This window comes from Odocoileus virginianus, chromosome X, assembly GCF_023699985.2.
Source record: "Odocoileus virginianus isolate 20LAN1187 ecotype Illinois chromosome X, Ovbor_1.2, whole genome shotgun sequence".
NCBI classification, from domain to species: Eukaryota; Metazoa; Chordata; class Mammalia; order Artiodactyla; family Cervidae; genus Odocoileus; species Odocoileus virginianus.
The window spans coordinates 46481467-46492230 of NC_069708.1; the positions used below are offsets into that span (position 1 = coordinate 46481467).

General features: G+C 37.5%; 1 pseudogene; it reads right to left on the minus strand.

The window, feature by feature from the left end:
* Positions 1-2215, minus strand: part of LOC110143836 (spermidine synthase-like) — a 52329-nt pseudogene extending 50114 nt beyond the window's left edge.
* Positions 2216-10764: the final 8549 nt, after the last annotated feature.

Consider the following 10764-nt stretch of genomic DNA (forward strand, 5'->3'; position numbering starts at 1 on the left):
CCTGTATTGCAGGCAGATTCTTTACTGTCTGAGCCACCAGGGAATCCTGCATAATAACTAGAGAAATGCAAAACCTAGAAAGTGATCATGGAGAGGAAACTGCTTCAAAAGGAAGAAAACACATGTGGTTTCCATTTTCCTGAAAGAGAAGCCAAAGTCTGATGACAGCGTCAGGCCAAATTGAATGGCACAACCCACATTTGGGTTCTACATGAATGGGGCCAGGTGGCCAGGCATAGACTGCAGGGAATCTGACCAGATGGTCACAGTTCAGCATTTAAGCACTGAGATTCAAACTGGTTTTAAATGAGGGAACAGCAGAACTGAGGCCGAGATGGGGAATAGGAGAACAGATGGGGTGGTTCACACAAAAGCATAACCGGAGTAGGACACAAGAAGTGCCTTATGGCCTGCTCTCCATGCTGATTCAAACATCTTTGTGAGTGTAAGTAATTAAGGACCAGTAGGTGTGCACAGTACTGGTGAATGAGGCTGTGACCTCCAGGTCTGATGACTACAGAAGAGGCTCTTGATCATCAAGGAGTCCAAAGTGTTCTAAAAGTCCCCTCAGCTATTTTTGCATGTGTATATGAGCCTATAAATTATCTTGTATATATCCAGGCAGTGTGTTGATCACACAATGAGTGACAGGGACTGGCCTGAGGTTCTAGACTTTTCAAATTTTGATCTTGGTATATGATATCTATGCTAATTGTACCCATCACGCATGTTACAGGTATTCTTTTCTGTTTATGTTAGGATTGCCTGCTGCTGCTACTACTAAGTTGCTTCAGCCCCACCCTGTGCGACCCCATAGACAGCAGCCCACCAGGCTCCTCTGTCTCTGGGTTTCTCCAGGCAAGAATGCTGGAGTGGGTTGTCATTTGCTTCTCCAACGCATGAGAGTGAAAAGTAAAAGTGAAGTCAGTCGCTCAGTTGTGTCCAACACTTCGAGACCCCATGGACTGTAGCCCACCAGGCTCCTCTGTTCATGGGATCCTCAAGGCAAGAGTACCAGAGTGGGTCGCCATTTCTTTCTCCTTAGGATTGCCTAGGGGATAGGATATGCTGGAAAGGAAGAGAGAGACCTTGATGAAAATAATGAGTAACATATACAGTGTTTATCATATGTTGTCCTAAATGTTTTACACATGATTATCTCATTTAATACTCCCAACATCCTTGTGAAGTAGATATTGTTTATTGTCCTTATTTTCCAGATGGTAACCCAAGGCACATGGATGTGAGAGTTGGACCATAAAGAAGGCTGAGCACCATAGAATTGATGCTTTCAAATTGTGGTGCTAGAGAAGACACTGAGTCTCCTGGACATCAAGATCAAACCAATCAATCCTAAAAGAAATCAACTCTGACTATTTATTGGAAGGACTGATGCTGAAGATGAACCTCCAATACTTTGGCCACCTGATGCAAAGAACTGACTCACTTGAAAAGACCCTGATGCTGGGAAAGATTGAAGACAAAAGAAGAGGGCAGCAGAGGATGAGATGGTTAGATAGTGTCACTGATTTAATTCATATGAGTTTGAGCAAACTCCTGGAGATAGTGGAGGACAGAGGAGCCTGGCATGCTGCAGCCCATGGGTTCACAAAGAGTTGGACATGACTTAGTGACTAAACAAGAACAGCAATAACCCAAGGCACAGTGGCGATGAGTAACTAGTAAGTAGTGAATCCAGGATTCAAAACTAGCCAGTTGATCCCCAATTTCCTGAGCACCAATACTGAGCATCTAGTAATGCTTCAATAAGTATTTATCCTATCAGTGAGTAAATAAATATTGAGAGGTAGAAAAAGTTGTAATTGAAAAAAAAAAAAGAAAAAGTTGTAATTGTGTGTGGGCACGCCAATCCTCTTAGTTGGCAAGTACAGTGGCTGTAAAGAAAATGTTGTCTATTGTTCTTGTATGTACCACTTCCTCCCCCATAGTCAGTATGTGCAGATCATTGGTATTGATGATGGAAATAAGAATCGGATTTGATGTCTCACAGACAATTACACTTACCATGTCCACAGCAGCACTCTTTTTCATTCCTCAAACCTGCTCTATCCTTCAGTCTTTCTGATCTCAATAAACCTTGTTGACTTTATCTTCAAAATATTTCCACATCTGACCGCTTCTCACTACTTCTTGTGCTACCATCAGTGATGCGCTGGCTGTCTGGCTTCTGCCCTGCTCTGTTTTGAGCAGCCATTATTATTCCATTAATAACCTAAATCAGATTATGTTATTGCGCTGTTCACCTCAATGGCCCCATCTCACTATAAGTAAAAGACAAGGACCTTACAAATGGCCTCCACGGCTTTACAGGACTATCTATCTGACCACGTCCTTTAAACGCCTAGTCCAACCATGCTCACTCAACTCCAGCCATATTGTACTTTGCACTGCTTCTGTAACTCACGAGAAATGTTCCCCACAAAAGGCCTGTGTCTCTGCCTGAAATTTTCCTTCCACCATACCTGTATGGCTCACTTCTCACCTCTGCTATGTCTTTTCTTGTATGTCAGCTCAGTTCAATATATCTTGACCATCCTATTTGCACAATCAATATTAAAAAAGAAAAAACACTAACACCCTAATTCAAAAAGATACAATTACCCCAATGTTCATAGCAGCACTATTTATATAGGTAAGACATGGAAGCAACCTAAGTGTCCATTAACAAATGGATAGGTAAAGAAGATGTGGTACATAAAATGGAATGTTACTCAGCCATAAGAAAGAATGAAATCTTGCTATTCGCAGCAATATGTATGGACTTAGAGGGCATTTTGCTCAGTGAAATAAGTCAGAGAAAGAGAAATAGTATATGATACCGTTTATATGTCAAATCTAAAAAATATAGCACACTAGTGAAAATGACATAAAAGAAGCAGACTCACAGATATGGAGAACAAACAAGTGGTGGGGGTCAATATAAGGGTGAGGGAGTGGGAGATACTAAATATTTGGTATAAGATAGGCTATGAGAATATATTGTACAACACAGGAAATAAAGCCAATATTTTGTAATAACTGTAAATCAAAAGTAACCTTTAAAATTGTATAAAAATTAAAAAATTAAATTAAAAAATAAATAAATAAAATCTAACCCTCACCCCTGCCCTTCAGATCTCCTTAGCTTACTTTATTTATTTTTTCTAAAACCATTAGCTTTAGAACACATAATAAATTTCACTGATACATTCTGTTTACTATTTCCCTCTACTGCAATGTTAACTAACTCCATAAGGGCAAGTATTTTTATCTGGTTTCTACACTAATATATCTAAAGCACCTAGAGTGGAGCCAGGCACCAGGCAATTAATATATGTTTATTGAATTAGACAGGAGATTCTCATGTGGAATATTGACGAGCAGCCCTCAAGTTAAAGACAAAACTATGTGGTTACACTTAAAGCAATATTTCAAGATAAGTCAATCACAAGCTGTTTAAGAAAGTAAAACTCATCCCTGAATCCCTACCTTGTTTCTCCTAAGCTAATATCTCTTCAGTACAGTTCAGCTCTGTCACTCAGTCAAGTCTGATTCTTTGCGACACCATGGACTGCAACGTGCCAGGCCTCCCTGTCCATCACCAACTCAAAGAGTCTACTCGAACTCATGACCATTGAGTCAATGATGCCATCTAACCACCTCATCCTCTGTCATCCCCTTCTCCTCCCACTTTCAATCTTTCTCAGCATCAGGGTATTTTCAAATGAGTCAGTTCTTCACATCAGGTGGCCAAAGTGTTGGAGTTTCAGCTTCAACATCAGTCCTTCCAATGACTATTAAGGACTGATTTCCTTTAGGATGGACTGGTTGAATCTCCTTGCTATCCAATGGATCCTCAAGAGTTTTCTCCAACACCACAATTCAAAAGCATCAATTCTTCAACTTTCTTTATACTCCAACTCTCACATCCATACATGACTATTGGAAAGTCCATAGCCTTGACTAGACAGACCTTTGTTGGCAAAGTAATGTGTCTGCTTTTTAATATTCTGTTTCTTTCAAGGAGCAAGTGTAGTTTAATTTCATGGCTGCAGTCACCATCTGCAGTGATTTTGGAGCACAAAAAATAAAGTCTGCCACTGTTTCCACTGTTTCCCCATCTATTTGCCATGAAGTGATGGGACCGGATGCCATGATCTTACTTTTCTGAATATTGAGCTTTAAGCCAACTTTTTCACTCTCCTCTTTCACTTTCATTAAGTGGCTCTTAAGTTCTTCTTTGCTTTCTGCCATAAGGGTGGTGTCATCTGCATATCTGAGGTTATTGATATTTCTCCCAGCAATCTTGATTCCAGCTTGTGCTTCATGCAGCCCAGCGTTTCTCATGATGTACTCTGCTTATGAGTTAAACAAGCAGCGTGAAAATATACAGCCTTCATGTATTCCTTTTCCTGTTTGGAACCAGTCTGTTGTTCCATGTCCAGTTCTAACTGTTGCTTCCTGACCTGGATACAGATTTCTCAAGAGGCAGGTCAGATAGTCTGGTATTCCCATCATTTTCAGAATTTTCCACAGTTTGTGGTGATCCACACAGTCAAAGGCTTTGGCATAGTCAATAAAGCAGAAATATATCTTTTTCTGGAACTCTGTTGCTTTTTCAATGTTCTGACGGATGTTGCCAATTTGATCTCTGGTTTCTCTGCCTTTTCTAAAACCAACTTGAACATCTGGAAGTTCACAATTCATGTATTGTTGGAACCAGGCTTGGAGAATTTTGAGCATTGCTTTACTAGTGTGTGAGATGAGTGCAATTATGCAGTAGTTTGAGCATTCTTTGATATTGCCTTTTTTTGGCATTGGAATGAAAAGTAAGCTTTTCCAGTCCTGTGGCCACTGCTGAGTTTTCCAAATTTGCTGGCATATTGAGTGCAGCACTTTCACAGAATCATTTTTTAGGATTTGAAATAGCTCAACTGGAATTCCGTCACCTCCACTAGCTTTGTTCGTAGTGATGCTTCCTAAGGCCCACTTGACTTCACATTCCAGGATGTCTGGCTCTAGGTGAATGATCACACCATTGTAATTATCTGGGTTGTGAAGGTCTTTTTTATACAGTTCTTCTGTGTATTCTTGCCACCTCTTCTTTATATCTTCTGCTTCTGTTAGGTCCATACTATTTCTGTCCTTTATTGTATGAAATATTCCCTTGGTATCTCTAATTTTCTTGAAGAGATCTCTAGTCTTTCCCATTTTATTATTTTCCTCTTTTTCTTTGCACTGATCACTGAGGAAGGCTTTCTTATCTCTCCTTGCCATTCTTTGGAACGCTGCGTTCAAATGGGTATATCTTTCCTTTTCTCCTTTGCTTTTCACTTCTGTTCTTTTCACAGCTATTTGTAAGGCCTCCTCAGACAGCTAGTTTGCTTTTTGCATTGCTTTTTCTTGGGGATGGTCTTGATCCCTGTCTCCTCTACAATGTCACGAACCTCCATCCATAGTTTATCAGGCACTCTGTCTATCAGATCTAGCCCCTTAAGTCTATTTCTCACTTCCACTGTATAAGGGATTTGATTTAGGTCATACCTGAATGGTGTAGTGGTTTTCATCACTTTCTTCAATTTAAGTCTGAATCTGGCAATAAGGAGTTCATGATCTGAGCCACATTCAGCTCCTGGTCTTGTTTTTGCTGACTGTATAGACCTTCTCCACCTTTGGCTGCAAAGAATATAATCAGTCTGATTTTGGTATTGACCATCTGGTGATGTCCATGTTTAGAGTCTTCTCTTGTGTTGTTGGGAGAGGGTGTTTGCTATGACCAGTGCGTTCTCTTGGCAGAACTCTATTAGCCTTTACCCTGCTTCATTCTGTACTCCAAGGCCAAATTTGCCCGTTACTCCAGGTGTTTCTTGACTTCCTAACTTTCCATTCCAGTCCCCTATAATGAAAAGCTAGTATAGGTATATTCTAACTGTTCTGGTATATTCCTTTTATATTCAATAGTCACAAAGCAGATCCACCATCCAGAACAAAATGCAAACCAGTACAAAATAAATCAACATAAAATAATACTTTAAAAAGTCTGCCCTACAAATGAGTAAATGAAAATGGACTGTTGCAAATGTTAGCAGCAAACTTGATATATTCATGAAAAGCAACACATTTTCTAAGCTCATAAAAACATTTTTTTTCTTGCCACACCATACAGGCAAGCAGTATCTTAGTTCCCCAACAAGGAATTGAACCTGTGCCACTTGCAGTGACAGTGTGGAATCTTAACCATTGGACAGCCAGTTAAGTCTTCTGTTGGCTCATTTCTTGTTAATTTTGAAAAATATCCCAATATCTGAGGTACGACAGTTTGTTTATCCTTTAACTTATTGAAGGATATGATCGATTTTTTTTTAACCAACAATGAAAAAATAAACAAACAAACAAAAATCTCAAAAGAATGTTTTTATGCGAGTTCCCTGGCTGTGCAGTGGTTAAGGCTCTGTGCTTCCACTGCAGGAGGCATGGGTTCAGTACCTGGTCAGGGAACTAAGATCTTCCAGGCTGCAAGGCGAGGCCAAAAAGAAAAGAAGAAATTAGATATAAAATCATGAAAAGACAAGGAAGAAACTAAATGCATATTGCTAAGCAAAAGAAGTCAGTCTGAAAAGGCTACACTCTGTATGGCTGCAACTCTATGACATTCTGTAAAAGACAAAACTACGGAGACAGTACAAAGACCAGTGGTTGCCAGGGATTAAGGGAAAGTGATGAATAGAAGGAGCACAGAGGATTTTTAGGGAGGTGAAAACACTCCCTGTGTACTACAACAGTGCATACATATCATTGTACATTTGTGCAAACCCATAGAATGTACAACACCAACAGTGAACCCTATAGTAAACTTTGGACTTTGGGTGATAATGACATGTCAATGTAGGTTCATCAATTATAACAATTGTGGGGGATGTTTATAACAGGGGAAGTTGTGCATGTGTAGGGGCAGGAAGTATATGGGAAACATCTGTACTCCCCCCTCAATTTTTCTGTGAACCTTAAACTGCACTAAAAAAAAATTAAAGTCTGATTTTTTTTATATAAAAATAGGGCAACTAAGAGGAATAACATGTTGCAAACATTTCCATTTGCAATCAGTTAAAGAATACCATTATTACAGAAGTAGTATATATGCACTATAGAAAATTAGAAAATGCAAGTTAGCAAAAACTTAAAAACTAAGTCTTCACATTGCCACCTCCAGAGATCCCGATCTGTGTTAATTCTAATGCATATGCATCTTAACTTCTTTTGAGCATGCATACAGACAATATATGAGCTTATATATTTTTGACCAAAACAGCATCACACTGTTCAGCACTTGCTTTTCATAAGTCAGTGATCTTCATCCTTCCATTTCAGTAAGATTTCATCTCATCTAATATCCAAACTACATTGAAATTTCCCTCAAGGGAAAGAAAAATGACGTTTCTTGTTAGTTTGTCAAGAACAGTATCCAATTCAGGAGAATATATTGAAAAATCACTTTTAAAGTAATAGTAACTCAAACTTCTTTGATCATATTATTTTATTAGAGAAATGCAAATCAAACCTTCAATCAGATATCACCTCATAACAGTCAGAATGACCATTATTAAAAAGTCTACAAAGTTGTCTAAAAATAAATGGAAAATAAATAAATAAAAAGCAGAGACATTACTTTGCCAACAACAACAACAAAAAAATGTCTACAAACAAATTTTGGAGACAGTGTGGAGAAAAGGGTATCCTACACTGTCAGTGGGAATGTATGGAGAACAGTATAAAGGTTCTTTAAAAAATTAAAAATAGAGCTACCATATGACCTAGCAATCCCATTCCTGGGCATGTATTTAGAGAAAACTCAAATTCAAAATGATATAGGCACCCCAATGTTCATTGCAGCGCTATTTACAATAGCCAAGACATGGAAACAACCTAACTGTCCATCAAGAGATGAATGGATAGACAAGATGTGGCAGATATAGATGTAGATATAGATAATGGAACACTACTCAGTCATAAAAAAAGAATGAAATAATATCATTTGCAGCCACATGAATAGACCTAGAAATTATGATGCTAAATGAGGTAAGTCAGACAAACATCATATGACATCACTTCTACGTGGAATCTAAAATATAACACAAATGAACTTATGTATAAAACAAATAGACTCACAGGCACAGAAAACAAACTTATGGCTCCCAAATGGGAAAGACAGGGTACAGTGATAAGTTAGGACTTTGGAATTAACATACACATAATATTATATATATAATAGATACATAACAAAGTCCTACTGTATATTCAATATCTTGTAAAAACTTATAACAGAAAAGAATCTGGAAAAGAAAGAATCTCTTAATAGTTTTAATTATTTTCAGATAGCTCTCTTGGAATGTCTAGAAAGACAATCATATCACTTGTAACTAATTACTATTTTGTCTTTGCAATATTTAAATGTCTGAGTGGTTTTATCATATGACATCTTTCTAGGACTTCTGAGACAGTATTGAGTAAAAATGATAACTCTCAAAAAAAAAGAATAGATAGCACTTTGCTGTACACCTGAAACTAACACAACATTGTAAATCAGCTATACTTCAATTGTTTAAAAAAGGAAAAAAAAAAATTTCCAAATGTGGAAACTTTCTCTTATTGAAAATATTTATTTTTACAGCATTTGTCGGCATGTGGTTTAAACTTTGTTCAGTATAAATTCATCAATGATTTGTTGAATAAAATTATAAAATATGTACTAAAATGCATAAGATATTCAAATTATAAAATGAAAGAAAACATTTAATTATAAGGAAAGTTTTTAGATCATTGGAACTGGTCAAAATATACACAGTAACTTTGGACAACTCATTTTGGTTGAATTTTTATTAGTGTGGCATTATCTGAAACTGATTTTTTTAAATTGCTTTTTCTCTTTTTACTACATAATAAACTACTCATGGGACATGCCTGGTGGCTCAGTGGTGGCTCCTCCTGCCAGTGTAGGAGACACAGGATATGTGGGTTTGATCCCTGGGTTGGGACTATCCCCTGGAGGAGGGCATGGCAATCCACTCCAGTATTCTTGGCTGGACAATCCCATGGACAGAGGAGCCTGGTGGGCTATAGTCCATAGGGTTCCAAAGAGTTGAAGTGACTGAGCATGCATGCATACTCAAACTGTTCATATTCTGTGGCATTTTATTAAGCTTTTTCAGTCAACAAAATGAATCAGTTGTTACTGTTAGTGACAGCAAAGGGTTATTGAATAAAATGACAAAGCCTAGAACTGATAAAAAATTTGATGGAAAATATAAATCACTTTTATTCAACAACTCTTTCTCATCAGTATCCTTTAAATTTCAACATATATTTTCCTTAAAAATAATTAATGGTAGACTTACCATGGTGATTTTCTGAATGAATCCTTTTCTGAATATAAAATACAAGTACAAATCATTTATAAAATTAATAAATCCATCCATCTGTACAGGCTCTAATGTGTCCTGTATGTTTGAGATTTGAGCATTATGTGAATAAAACTGAAAACTCTCATTTGCTATGTTGTTTTTAAAAATTCTTCAAGTATGGTTTCAACATCATTGCCAAACTCAAAACTTATTCCCAAAGATAAAACTAATATGTGGTTAAAAAAGCAAACAACTACTTTGTGGTAAGCTTTTTAAAGTGCTGTTTACTGGAAAAAAGTCTGGCAATTTCTTATAAAACTAAAAATGTAACTATCATACAATCCAGAAATCACATCCCTTGGCATTTTTCCCACAAATAAGTTTGTAAAAACTTATTTTTACACAATAAAACTATACACGAATGTTCATAGCCTAATTCATAATCGTCAAAAAGTGGAAACTACCCAAATGTTTTCCACTGGGTGATTGTATAAACAAACTTTGGTTTCTCCATACAATACTATCAGCAATAAAAAGGAACTATTGATACACAAAACAACCTGAATGAGGGACTTCCCTGTTGGTCCAGTAATTAAGATTTCATGCTTACACTGCAGGGGGCACAGGTTTGATCCCTGGTCAGGGAGCTAAGGGGCTCCCCAAGTGGTGCTAGTGGTAAAGAACCCACCTGTCAATGCAGGAGACAGAAGAGAAGCGGGTTTGATTCCTGGGTTGGGAAGAACCCCTGGAGGAGGGCATGGCAACCCACTCCAGTATTCTTGGCTAGAGAATCCCATGGACAGAACAGCCTGGCAGGTTATGTCCATAGTGTTGCAAAGAGTCAGACATGACTGAAGTGACTTAGCACGCATGCACACACAGAGAACCAAGATCTCACATGCCTTGTGGTATGGCTGGAAAGAAAAAAAAAAAACACCAACTTGAGTGAATCTCCAAAAATCATATTGAGTGAAAGTTGTTGATCCTAAAATGCTATGTGTTATAGGATTTCTTTTATATAATATTCTTGAAAAAACAAAATTATTTAGATGATCTAAAAGTAGATTAATCATTGACAGGATTTAGGGACAGGGCACAGTATGGGGAAAGTAAGAATTGTTACAAACAAGAGAGATCCATGTGACATTGGAACTGTTTGTATCTTGTCTGTGATAGTGGATATAGGAACCTATCCATGGGATACAACTGTGAGGATATAAATACATACATACAAATAAGTTAAAGTGAAACTGGGGAAATTTGAATAATATCAGTGGATGTTATCATGCCAAAATCCTGATTGTGATATTTTACTATAATTTTACAAGATGTTACTATTTGGGGAAACTGAGTAAAGTATACATGA